This window comes from Cuculus canorus, chromosome 5, assembly GCF_017976375.1.
Source record: "Cuculus canorus isolate bCucCan1 chromosome 5, bCucCan1.pri, whole genome shotgun sequence".
NCBI classification, from domain to species: Eukaryota; Metazoa; Chordata; class Aves; order Cuculiformes; family Cuculidae; genus Cuculus; species Cuculus canorus.
The window spans coordinates 6,512,533-6,526,228 of NC_071405.1; the positions used below are offsets into that span (position 1 = coordinate 6,512,533).

General features: G+C 44.8%; 1 long non-coding RNA gene across 2 annotated transcripts in view; it reads left to right on the plus strand.

Moving 5' to 3' along the window:
- The first annotated feature begins 288 nt into the window (after positions 1-288).
- Positions 289-13,696, plus strand: part of LOC128852418 (uncharacterized) — a 34,314-nt gene continuing 20,906 nt past the window's right edge. For both annotated transcript variants that reach the window (XR_008450248.1, XR_008450249.1), the window contains exon 1: positions 289-2,141. This is a non-coding gene — a long non-coding RNA (uncharacterized LOC128852418). The remainder of the gene's footprint in view (positions 2,142-13,696) is intronic.

The window sequence follows — 13,696 nt, forward strand, 5'->3', positions numbered from 1 at the left end:
ACCCCTACACCGTGCATTCTTGCCCTATTGTACATATGCAGTTCACTGAGGAGTATTCCCTGTAGCTGGATGAAAACATATGCAGAAAGCCATTCTTCCTTGCTACAGCACAACAAGAAGGTGGGATGTCCCAGCAGTGCACTTCTTACTGCAAGTCTGGGTTTGCCAGCCTTCATGTTGTTTGATCATGTTGCACCTTCACTAGTAAGACTGAAAAGCCCCTCCAATTTCCTTTGTCGGATTTCTTCCAGGTGGAATCACCACCCAAAGTGATTAAGTCACTTCTCAACCTGCTGACTGACAAACAAAAACCATCCTGGTCCTCACTCCACAAAGCTCATTTTCTAGCTGCAGGCTCAGTTCACTGATGCTCCTCTACACCCTCCAGTATTTTGTAACAGGTTCAAAATTGCTTTCCTGATTGCACATCACTCCACCATCCATCTCTCTTTGAAAGAACTAGACTTTTCTTGTCACTCCACTGCTTGAAGAGCACCTCTTGATGTCATTGGCACCAGGCACACCTGACATTTGCTTGAGATGAGAGCTTGCAACTGTGCCAAAGCTTTCCAGGTAATATTTGTCAGATCATATGTAGCTGAAGCAAACAGAAATGTAAAGAACAGGCAGACTATCCTTAACCCTCACTAGCCAAGTTCTGCACATGTTCCCCAGTAAAATTCCCAAATGAGGTCAAGGCATTTAACTCATTATCATCATAGATTTCCCTCTAGACAGAATGATGTCCGATCAGATGAGAAACACTCTGTCTAAATCATACAGATCACCAAAATCCACCACTGCAACACAGCTGCTTTGGACTGGAACACAGCAGCTATCCCAAGCCAGGAGTGTTACACAACCATTGTCTAGAAAGGAGGAAATCAACAAAACTTCTCTGGTTTAAATCACAGCAGAAAACTAAGTGAGTTAAAACTAGGCTTAGCCAATGACACTCAGACTCCAGCATCCAGGAATGGGAGATCATGGTAGTTCTAGTGGCCACAAGCCACCAGGAAATTAGAAGTAGGTTTCTATCTGGGAGGCTGGAGGTCAGCAGTACTGTGGCTTCTACCAGCACTGAATTAGTCCTAGGTTGACCCAGCCTGACGGCACTTCCTGCAACATCTGGATTTTCCTTGGATGCCTCTGCCAAGTTGCAGCTTGTTCCAAGCCTGCTGTGTTCGTGAGACCTGAAAACAGACAGCTGGCTAAGAGCTGGCAGCATCAAAGAAAAGAATCGTGCTAAGAGCTGGGTTATCCATCTGCAAGCGGTTACAAGGGTATCTACACAGACCAAGCACGGGCTGCCAGGTATGGTCCAGCTTTACTTGCGTAAGCAACCCCACTGCTTTGTGGCAATGTTGCATGGGGCGGCCAGGTCCCATTTCCATCTCTGACAGCTTTTCCTGGGGTGGCTGCATACGTGGAAAAGCCGATCTTCAAGCAAGCTGCAACAGGAGCAGCTTACAGGGAGGGTTTCACCCTCCGTTACACAAGCGGATGGTGCAGGGGGGTGAGTGACAGCACCTGGGAGGGCAGCTGAGCAAACAGTTTTCTCTTGGGAGAGATGCATCTCCGTCTCTCCCTACCTGCTCCCTGCACCCCCTTGGGCCAATCTTGTCCGTGGGCACCCACTCCAACTGAATATTCCCCATTTTTTGTGCAAACTTCAACCTAAGCAGGGTGTTTTTCTGCCGATACACTTAGAATGTTGGTGCCCTCTGCAAACCACAGGGCATCCGCGTCGCAGCAAACCAACAGATACTGTTTGCACAAAAGCACTCACACCTTTGGATTACCAGGATGATTCTACAGGACGCATGAATGCATAAGGGCATGACTGAATGCCACACTCCACGATGGCACCCGTGGAGGTGCCACAATGCCCGATGAAGTCAGCTGGGGTGTCCGTGCTGGCAGTGGCATGGTGGGCAACACTCACTGCAGGTGTTTCCTCAACTGCGCAGCTGCCCCAGCTGAGCTGAAGTTTTGAAGAAGAAAGCAAAGCCCTGGTGTAGCGTTTTGTGCATGTGGAGGGTGTGCTGTGGAGCCAGAGTGTCTGGGACAGCTGCGGTCAAGAGGAAGCTGCCGCGGCTGCTCATGGAGGAGGAAGTCAGTGTTCCAAGGCTGGAGGCAGGGTGAGTGCTGGTTTTTCCTGGAGAGGAGGGGAGGTGGAGGAGGGTAAGCCAGACAAGAGAGCTCAGCCTAAGAAAAGAGCACGGAAGGAAGAGGCTCGGAGAGTTTACTCCTGATGCGGACAACGACAAGAGGGCTGGTAAAAGAGCTTGTCCCTACAGCTTGTCCCTAAAGAGTGAAGGACACAGTTTTTGGGAGATGTGGGAGAAAGGGCTGAGGTTTTGAGCTGGTGGGAGTGGAAGGCACAGAGAGATGTAATCCAGACACAACTGCTTGTGGTAGAGAACTCCTTTTAAGTGGAAAATAAGCCAGGAAACTGGCTGGGGCTGAAAGGTGAAGCTCAAGTGGTCTAGGAGAGAGGCAAAATGATGACTGAGGGTCATCATTTCAGGGCTGCCATAAAGTGCTAGGCTGAAATGTGTGTGAGCTGAAAGGTATCCTGGAGCAGCCAAACTGAATAAAACCCAAAACTTTGCCCTCAGGTATCGGTATAAAACATGCAATCAGTCTTACCTTGTATACCCATGGCTACATTTCATCATGGTTTTTGTTTCGCTCAGTTAAAACCCTTAAGCTTTAGTTGGCACCATTTAAATCCAAAGAAAGGGAGCGCTGGAGCAGAGAAGGGGCATATGTTTTTTGCTGGAAAATCCCTACAGGCCTATACACAGGCAGAGAGCAGACCAAAGTCACACAGTGAAGAGCAGGCTAGAAACATCCAGCAGTATGTGGAGAGGATCACCATCATGTGCCATAGGCATCTCCTCCACTGTTCAGAGAACCCAGCAAATATCAGCAAATATTGGGGTACATATCCTGCAGGGTAAGGGCAACTAGCTAAGGGGCAATAACAGGGCAGGTTTTCTAGGGAGCCAGGGCAGGAGGTCTGCTAAGTTACAGCTGCAAAGGACAGCTCTCAAAAAAGGGATCAGAGAATGGTGCTTTCTGGGTGTGGGTTTTACTAGTCAGTTCTGCTAAACCAGACACAAGCGCTTCCTGCCCAACCCAGCCCAAGACTAACTGCTGCGTCTGGTTTTGCATCCTAACACCTACATCTCTTCAAATGTACCCTAAAGATGTCTTAATCAACTACTGATTGAGTAAACTCCTTGCTCAAGGGTGGCAGGAGCATTTAGCAACAGCCTACAGCGCAGCTGGCAGCACCCAAGGTCTTTGCTCTCCAGTGTATGGCAATCCTTTGCTTTATTCTGCTCATATTCTGTGGCACTCACTGACATCAAGGGGTTTGTGGAAATCGAGATGAGAGACGGCTGATGCTAAAGCTCAGCAGCGTCAGGACAGATCTGCAGAAACACTGTGTTGGGTTCCAACCAGCTGGAGTTTAGCAGAGAGACGTGTAAGCGAAGATGTGTGTCTTGCCTATGTGGTTCATAAATGGTGGGCTGTGGGCTGAGTTCCTCACTTTGGCATCTGAGTTCATAAAACCATCTATACCCAGCAAGGTCTTAAAACAGGTAGCTCTAAGAACAGGCAAAGAGGCAGAGTCGAGCTGCCCAGGACTGGAGATTCTGGTGCCTAATGAAACATGAGATGCGGTAGTTGGCTGGGCCGTTACCACATCTTCTGTAGACATCCTTTGTGCTTGCAAGGGTTGAGGTCATTTTGTAGCTTTTCCCTACAGCTGATGAAGTTTCTCTTTCCTTAAAGCAGAGAGAAGCATGTACAAAAATATTAGGCGAGTAGCACATCTGAGAGCCCTCCCCTCTGCCAGGTGTTTGTTGGCCAAAATGATCAAAAGTTGATCTGGAGGGGAATAAAAAGAAAGAAAGACGCTTGCAGATCCTGACTAGAGAAACTGCATGAAACAAAGCTACAGAATTGTAACTTTTTTTTTTTTTTAATTAAATAGGGTTTTAATAAGGAGCGGTGTGTATTGTGGCTATCACATACAGAATTTGGATATATTAAATATTTCTAAAATTATATGGCACTTTGTTGTGTGTTGTTATATGTCTATTTCGGGTTTTTAATTACAGTTAAATCTGTATAATTCTTGCTAAACCACCCTGCAAGGTCAGAATGTGCTTTAGCAAAGAGAAGAGCTGAGGTCCGTGAAGATCAGCTTGCCAAGCTGGAAAACATATAGTATCTGCATTCTCCCATCATACATGCGAGAACAGATACCTTTTTTCATGCCAGCAATTTTCCTAGCAGTGCCTGCAATTCCTGTTCTGAATACTGGCAAGCTGCAAGAGGAGGTGACAATGTCCCAGGCAGTTTAATAATTTGTAATAGCGTGGAGCTTACACCAGTAAATGTCCAAAAATGATTTTCTACAAGCAAAGTCTAAATTCATAATTTCTTCTCCCAATGAGCAACAACTTAGGCAGTTCTGGATGTCTTCTTCATATTTTAATGTGACTCGGAGAGTGTTAATACTAATTACAAGCACCAAGAGCTTTGCAGGTTCTGCTGATTTGCATGGAAAAGCAAAGTATATCCTGCCTTGTTTCATGATTCAGCCTTGTAATTGGTGGTTTCAGTTCTGATGGCAAAAATCACCATGGTAGTAGAGATGCAGGAATAGTAAGCTGCTGTTCAGATTCCCAGCCTGATCTTTACTGTCTGAGTTGTAAACCTGAAGCTTGTACAAAATAAAAGCTGTATCATCTTTCTCAGCAGACGGGGAATTTATAGAGCACAATATACAGTAACCGTACAACATATATTCCTTCCTTTAGGAAGAGTAAAGTATGCCACTAGAGCTTTCCATTAAACATGGAAAATTTAGTTTATATGGATTAAATATTTGTCACAGTAAATATCTTGACAAATTTATGTGCATATATGTATATATATGCACACACGTGTGTGTATATATACACATATACACGCACACGTATATACATAGAGAAAACCACACATATGTATTTTCATGAGGTGGCCATTTCTCACTGGAAGAACCTTCTGTTAGTGCTGGGTGCAGATGTCTGCCTGCTAAAAATAGTATATGCATGATATTCAGGCAACAGTTCTCACCAGCCTTGCCTGCCTGTGGCTGATTCCTCCCAAGTATTACAGAGGTTTTACAACCTGCCCGAATAGCTGAAAACAAAGTCCTTAATGAAGAAGAATCAAAGTTGACCACCTTGGTCTTAGACACCTCTCTCCTAGCTTTGAGTCTGAAATCAGCTTTCTTTGAAGCAAGGAAGAAAATGTTGATGATAAACTAGTAAAGGATGAGAAATGCATTTCAATGAGAAAAGGAAATAGAGGTGTGGCTTGTGTTTCATCTTTAAGCATGAGATAAGAGCATGGCCATGAAATACCTCAAATAGAGACATTATCAAAACCTGAACCAGGTTTCTTCTTACAGAAGCTTTTGTTCAGGCAACCTGACAGTAACGCCTAGAAATCAAAGTGATGTTGAGTATATACCAGAAGGGGATTTTTATATCTGTGGAGTCAATGAACAGGACCAACAGTGAGAACCTAGATGTGCTGGGCATCTATAAATTTAAAAAATATCAGCAGATTTTGTAATGATGCAATAGGGAACCATAGAAATAAGCAGCAAGCTGCCCAATCAGCCTGTTCTGTTTCACTCAAGGAAGAATATGTGGTCATTTGGTGAGTAAGCACATTCCCAGGCAAAAGTCGTATTCATGCAGAGGTTTGGAGCCAGGAGGAACCAAGGCTCAGGGTGGTGGAACCCAAACAGCTCAGATCTGGAAGCTGCACTGGGCTAGCACATCCGTTTGTGGGTTTGAACCCACTGCAGCAAGTTTGGTTTGATCAGCATCCACCCTTACCAGTGGTGCTTTACCAGTGAGAATGCTTAGTCACTGGAACAAACTGGGCCAGGAGTTGTTAGCATCTGCCTCTTTGGTCTGGCTGGAAGGTTTGCTGTAGCCTCAATACAGGGCTCAGCTCAGGGGTCTCTGGATGAAATACTATGACCTGTAACGTGCAGGAGGTCAGTCTAGGTGACCCAACAGTCCCCTTTGGCCTTATGCTCTATGAATACTCCTGCAAGACCAACTGCCTTAATCCCTTACTAAAGAGATGGGGGGATAATGATCGTGTCTTGCAAGACTTTCCATCTCCATTACGGTGCACACTCTTAAGCAGCTCACGTTCACCCATATGGTCAAGCACATATTTTGCATTTGTCTTCTGCTCTAGTGTTAATGATCCTACCAGACGCATTCATATAGTACTGCAGGAAATTCACGCAGCATGCACGGTCATTTTGGAATAGAGCATCGAGTAAGAAATACTGGCTTTTAGGGGGTGACCAGGGGGAGCTCTTATTGACTCATTCCAGCAAATTTCAGAGAACGAAAGAAAAATAAGTGAATTATCTTCTTTCTAGCAAAGTTTTCTGCTACCGTCACAAGTCTCTCTTCAAACAAAGGATTTTCTCCCTCCTCAGATGTCCTCAGACACTGAATTGGTAATATCTGATAACACACGATTCCATAGCAACAAACAATGATGACCCAAACACAGGATTATGTGACTTCACTCGGAGTCGAGCAGAATATTAACAAGGATACTGATACCTAATACTTTCCACTTCTGTGGCACCTCCCTGCAAAGGATTTCAGGGAGCTTTACACACATCCCCAGTTTGCAGATGAAGAAAAGTAGAGGAGAAGAAGTAAGTGACCTATTCTGAGATCAAGAAAAGAGGCTGATCTCAGAGCACCCGGGATGGAGAGAGGAGAAGAGTAGCCAAGAGCAGTTCTTCTGGACTGTGAGCAGCACATGGAGCTGATGAGGTCCTACTCTCCCTCATCCCTGATTCCTTTGGGATAACGCCTGGCTGCTCCCAGTTCCCACAGGGTGTTCTTTTGGGTAAAATGGCATTTGTAGGTCCAGTCACCCTCTGATAGCATGCAATGAGCCAGTGTTACCCCTCCCTAACAATCCCCAGGCTGATGAACTGCCTCCAAAGGCGCAGAGGTTTCATTCATTCACAGTGATTTACTTCAGGTGATGCGAAGGCAGAGGCAAATATAGGATTCCTAGCCTCGGCCCCAAAATACATGAAATACAAATCCAGGAGATTAAACTTCAGTAAAGTTATGCTGTTAAAGAAACAAGAGGGAGAATAAGTAGCATACAATGCTCTACCAAAGCTGAGGGAGTGAGAGATCCCAGTGTCTGAACTTAGGCAAGAAATCATGGAAAACAACCTGTACCTTGCTGACGGCAAATTGAAAAAGCTGTTGCATCTTCAGAAACTCAAGAAGTCTTTTAATTACAAAAGAAAATAAATGAAAATAATAAAAGGAAGTGCATCCCTATCTATCCTCCCTCAGATAATTGGGTGTAAATACCAGCTTCTTTTCATGCATCAAACCTTTTATCTGTAATTAGAATTGGCTTCATCCAGATCTACTGGTATCCCATGCAAAGAGAGTTCTGATGGTGTAGTAAAATGCCATGTGATTATTTATTTATTTATTGTTATAATACATGTCAGAACAACTTCCAGAGGTTTGTCTGGGATTAGAAATGAAGCTCTGGCAGGCTGCTCTAAACTGAAGACCAAGAAGAGGTCCTTTTCCATGCATCTGTTATGCTGTGCTGTCATGGTTGTCTGATCCCTGTGTTCAAAGAACAGGGAGGATTCATTCGATGAAGCATTTGGGCATGCATTTACCTCCAAGTATTGTAGAAAGTCCCTTTAGCAACAAAGAGAAATTAATGACATGCTTGAACCATGATTAAAATAACCTGATTTTTTGGTGTGCTGGGAGCTTCGGAAAACCAATAAAGCTTTAAAAAGCCGATCAAATAGAACATTTCTTTCAACCGTAACAATATGTTTCACTTTGGAATACTTGAAGATGACTTTTACAGGATAGCAAAAAGATAATTTTTGAGGAAAAAGGGCCAGTGTCACAGGGGTCTTTGAAAGTGTGAATAGGATAGGGAAGGAGGGTCAGGATGCTACCTGTATGCTGCAGCTCAGTGAATCCAGTCCCCTCCTACTGCGTGGGAATCCCCCTTTGCTGCACTGGGAGAGCCGTGTAAAGCTTACTTCTCCCTTCCTTTGTTCCAGGTGTGTACCCACGAACCCATCTGCTGAGTGTTGATTGCATGAAACCTGTTTTTGGGGTCCCTCTTAGAAAGCTGTATCTTGCAGGGGGGCTTTCGGAAATCTGTGTGATGTGATGTCCACCCTGAAGCAAAGAAGTGTTTTCTTATGTTAGTAATCTTGAGCCAGTTATAAGAGGAGGGTTTCTTTTCAAACCTGCAGATATGTCACACACTACGGGAGCACCAGAGAAATATTTCCTGTGCTCAGCTTGCATCTTCTCACCAGAAATCATCTTCCCATCAAATTTTCTCTTTTCTCTGTTCGTTTGAGATAAGGTTGGGATTTTTACAATAAATGCTTGGTAACTCTCGGGGCCTTTTAGAGGGAACTAATAATATTCTGTGACAAAAGACCTGGCTTGGTTTAGGGTGGAATTTTTGAGCAGCAGACTTCACTGAGGATTTGAGGCAGCCCTGTATCCAGTTGCTATCCTGGTTAAGGAAATGCTATGTGTAACAAAAAAACGTGCAGTGTAAACCAACCAAGTGCTAAAGTTCTTAGTGAGCTCATAAATTAGCATCCACTATGAAAGAAAATACGTGCATGTTTCTGTGCACAGTAATTGCACATCTCTGCTGGAGAACAGCTGCAAAATCCCTGAGCAGCTACTGGAGCTCCATTTTATCTGCAGCTCGTACACCCTCTAGAGAGTCAAACTGGCTTTTGGGGAAAAAAACAAACCTACCAAAACCCAGCCTTACCTCAGGCTTTCAGCATGTCAGCATGTCAAACGAGAATTGCTTTGTATTGTAACTCCAAAGTGCATTTTCTTGTGGCTTGTTATGAAGAAGAGACATTTGCTATTTTTGAAAGACATAGGTTGTTGATACTTTGTTTGTTGATAGACTTTGCAGAACACTTTGATAATGATGTAAAACAAATTTCTTTTTTACTCCCCTGACTGGAACAAAGTGGTTAAACTGTGCTGTGTCCAACACAAACCAGGTGCAACATATTTGTACCTTAATGTTAAATGCCTCCAAACTTCTAAGTGAATTCAGGGACAGGAGATTTTTGCACTACAATTTTTTTTCCTGTCACCTTCACAGTTCCTATCACCTGCCACATTCTTCCTATCAGTGCTAGCCTAACAAAAAATTGAAAGGAATGGAGATTTTGTCTCAATTAATAAGCTATCTAAAATCTGCAGAGGAAAAGCGAGGGACAAAGAGCATCTTCCAAATAAATTAAACCCAGCAATCTAAAGTGATTTGGAAGCCAAAAGGAGCAAGGTGGATGCCAAAAGCAAGCTGCAGTTCATCCTGCTGAAGTCCAGAGGAATAATTGTCTCCCGTAGTTGGTTGCAATGGACATGCAAACTCCACCTGCCACCAACGGACCTGTTACAAGGAAGAGTCCTGTCTGGAAACTAAAGTACATGTCTATTTTCTCTGATACATCCAGGTAAGTGGACCAAAGAAGCCATACTGATTCATGGATAGATGTCGACAACATCCCCTTGGACTTCATTTGGTGCCCACAGTAGCCCCCAGCGTGTTAGGACCCTGTTGGTAGACCCGACACTCATGATTCTCCTCAAATAAAAAGCAGGATACAGCAGGCTGAATTTTGCCCTGAATTCTGTGGATAGGATGACTCAGAGACTGCGATATTTCAGGGGGAAAAGAAAGTGAGCTATGTGCTTGCTGAGAGAAGGAAGACCTTTGCAATAAGGAAGCTGATGCAATCAGCCCTTGTTGTTAGGGAGCCTGGGTAGTCTGCACTTGGCTGCAGCGGTAGCCAGACACATCTTCTCCTCATCACGTCACTGCAGACATTTCTGTAGTTAAGTTGGTGAAGGGGAAGTGACTCTGATGTTTCCTGCAGGCAAGTATATATAGACCAGCCAGTGCCTCATAGTTCATACTCATGGCCGGGTCAGGGTGGATATTACACACAGACACGCAAGAGTTGTAATACAATGGACCTGTGTGTGATCGAGGGAGGGACCAGATCCTCGTATGCTTCCTTCCCCACCCTGCCCAGTACTGGCGTGCATATAGACTGCTTCTTCCTCTTCCTAAAGAGCACGACCATTTCCAACTCCAGGAAGCACTCCCCAGCAGGTCAGCTCCAGGCTGACTACAATGCACCAGTCTTAATTTCATTACACTTTCATTGTACAAACTATTCCTTGTTATTATTTTTTTGTGACATGGAAGAGAAAAAAAATTGGGAACCTGAGACCACTTAGACCTTCTGAAAAGGAAGCCTTTAATTTCTTTACAAGTTATCTAGGACTTTAAGAAAACCTTGGAAGGAGGGAACCATGAAGAGAGGATGAGAATGGAATGAAAAGATGGTATTTAAAAACTAAATGCTAAAACAAAATTCTAAAGTTTGAGATCTTGTTTGTCCTTATAATCATCTTCTTCAACTCTTGCATCCTTCCCCTACACCACCCTCCTACACAGCACATGTGTCTATTTACCTGGGCCAAACTTTTGGCAAATTCCACCTGTTTTCATAAATGACATCCATTTCTCCAAAGCTCTATTTCTGGGTTTGTTGAATGGACAGATTTGCACAGAATTCAGCTCTAATACATAAGTCAGCAGGAAGCTACAGTCTATTTTTCTTTCCTAAAGTGATTATTAAAGCCTTTTCCATTAAATCCTCCTGGGAGTAAAGCCTAAGGAAAGGCTCAAATATGGGCTGAGTTGTAACATCACTGTTGCTCAGCAGGGAGCCTTGTCCCCAAGGTAACTCACGTTGGATAAGTTTGTTTGCCATAAAAGTAAACACTGCTATAGTAACCTGCCCTGTGCAGAATGGCCCATGCCAGCAAATCTTTATTAGATTCACTCTGTTCACAGAAGTAACTGCAGGGCAGATGTACCCAAACTGCCTTTAAATGACTCACTTTTGAACAGCATGTAGCTCAGTGCACACTATTTTTCGAAGCTCATGCCATTGTCTCCAGTTCTTTCCTGCACTCTGGGCCAAACAGTCCCAGCTGCTCTTCTCCCAGCTACCCATCCGAAAAGTTTCTTTGTTCTTCGTCTTTTCCATTGTTTTCTGACCCAGTCCGCAATGAATCCTCATTTCATTCTTCTTGGAGTCTTAATCCAGGCTCTGTATTTCTCTTACCTTGTGGTCACAGTCAGCCTTGCTGGTTTCTACCTCATACCAGGGCTCTTGCTCCGACCTGCATTGCCTCTTCACCTCCTGCTGCCGTTTTGCTGCCTGTTCAAGCCTCCTTGACCAAGTAGCTGCCATCTCCTCAACCTCTAGAAAGAGACCAGGCCTGGCCAGGACAGGACAAATTCTTCCTGAATGAAATGAAATGAAAGAGGTCTTCCAAATTCTCTGCCAAGGGCTAATAGTCTCTCTGCCAGTGCAACATTAATCCTCTTCTCACACAGTTCCTGGAAATCTTTGCCACAGGGTATTGGAGAGGTCAGACATTTTCATGAAGTCAATGCCAGATCTCAACGGAATTATTTATTGAGGGCTACATGGGTGCAAGTCCTAGCTGGGCAAGTGAGTGCCGTATAGCCCCAGCAGTTAACAATATTACAGCAACATAAACATCTGCCACATTTTTATGCTTTTACAGGCACTGTGACCAGTTAGTCAAGGCTGAGAGAGAGGTTTCTGGGCAAGATGGATCTGATGACTGAATTGGTCCAACAATTCTTAGGTTTGGATGAACTTCTCCTCATCTTTCCTTCCAAAGCAAGTTCTCAACCCCCAGCACTCAAGTCAGTTGGCCACCTTCTTCATGAAACCCAGGTCCTGCTGATAAGGGAGGGGACAGGCTGAGCAAGTTCAACTTTGAAAGGTTTGGTCTACCATTGATCTGGGCACCAGCTTGCCTACATCTCTAATTTGTAGTCTTGCTTTGATGTTCCAAACACCAGTGCAAGCACAGGGCTTGTCCAGTCCACGTTGCTGTTCCTGTCCTTGTGCTCTCCTGGTTTTGGAGTTTGCTGGCATTTTTCCTCCTTCTGATCTTTACATCTGCTGCAAATTCCTGTAGCAGCAGCTCAGAAAGACTGAGACCTTTTGGACTCACTCCTCCTGGTTTTAGGACCAGGTTTGTCTTTTAGGCAACTCTGAAGAAGCAGTTAATCCCTGGAGAAAAATATAGAGTTGTGAACATACCCAGTAGTAGGCACTTTACTTGCACCGATCATCTTACACAGCCAAGGTCTGTATAGATTTTAAGCCACCCCTCCACACGTCTGCAAACCCAGTCCTCAGCCATTCCAATTAGGAGCCATGGAGAGGCAATCAATTCCCTTCCTACCTCATGCACACAAAGAGTATCACTACGTTAGGCTACATCACAAACAAAAAAAAGTCAGAAGATTTCTTTGCATCAGACACAGTAAACAAATGCATTCAACCCTGTTTGAGCGAGCAGAATTATGTATCAATCAGTGTTGCAGGAAATCATGTTTCTACCTGCACAGAAATTGCTCAAGAACAGTATGTCCTTGTGAAAATATTACCTTGGCCTCCTCCCTCTCTCCCTGACCCCACCACAGCCAAGGATTGGGAGAGCCACGGCTATTTGGCCACAGGGTTGAAGTGCAGCACGTCTGGCTCTGAGCCCTATTCTCATTCCTCCTCTTTCCCAGTTGTTCTTTACCTCCTCTCTTTTTTTTTTTTTTTTCCTGGGCCTGGATTGCAAAGGGAGCCCCTTTCTTCTCCGAAAGGCTAGAGAAACCCTCAGGAGCTGGAAACAGCCTTTTGGAGAGGGCAGGGAGCACCCTTCCCACACAGGGAAGCAGGGAGTGGGTGGTGGGGCTGCACTGCTCTCCCATCCAGAGCCCACTTGGCAGCGCGGCTAAGCTGGTGACAGATAACAATTTGCTCCTGGCATTGGTCCCTAGTAAATGATGACAGGAGCAAGGAGGCTAGTGGGGAGATTTCTGGAGATACAGTCCCTTGGTGCGAACCAGCAGCAGGCAGTGATTCAAAGGCAGGTTGTAGCCCTGGGAGGTCTGCTGGCACAGAGAGAACCAAGGAACCCAGGATCTCCTTGCCGTGGAGGTCAAAGCAGCGGTACAGGTCTTGTGCTGGAGAACATCTCCTCCCAAACTGTCCTGAACTCCCTTCATCTGAAGTGCACATTGCAGAAGGGTATTGCTGCACCTGGGTCATGACTTTATTATGCCTGGAAAGGGTCCAAAAGGCAGAATAGTAGTGAAGACAAGTAAGAGAACTGCTTTAACTCTTCACGAACATGAGCTCCAATGTGCAGTCCTGTACATCCTCTGTAACAAAAATGGAAAGGACACTGATTTTCAGAGGCCTGTTATTTTGGAGGAATGAGTGTAAAGCCATCCCTGTGGTCCCCATCCTCAGCTTCTGACTTTTTTTTTTCCTGCTGCAATCAGTGGCCATGCAGAGATGTATAGAAAGAGTTAAGGAAAAGAACAACTGCAGTAGTGGACCCCCTATAAAGTACCAGCACAGAAATCCTGTCCAAACCATGCATGGTTTGTGTACTAAACTCCTGCAGCCTCAAGGAGG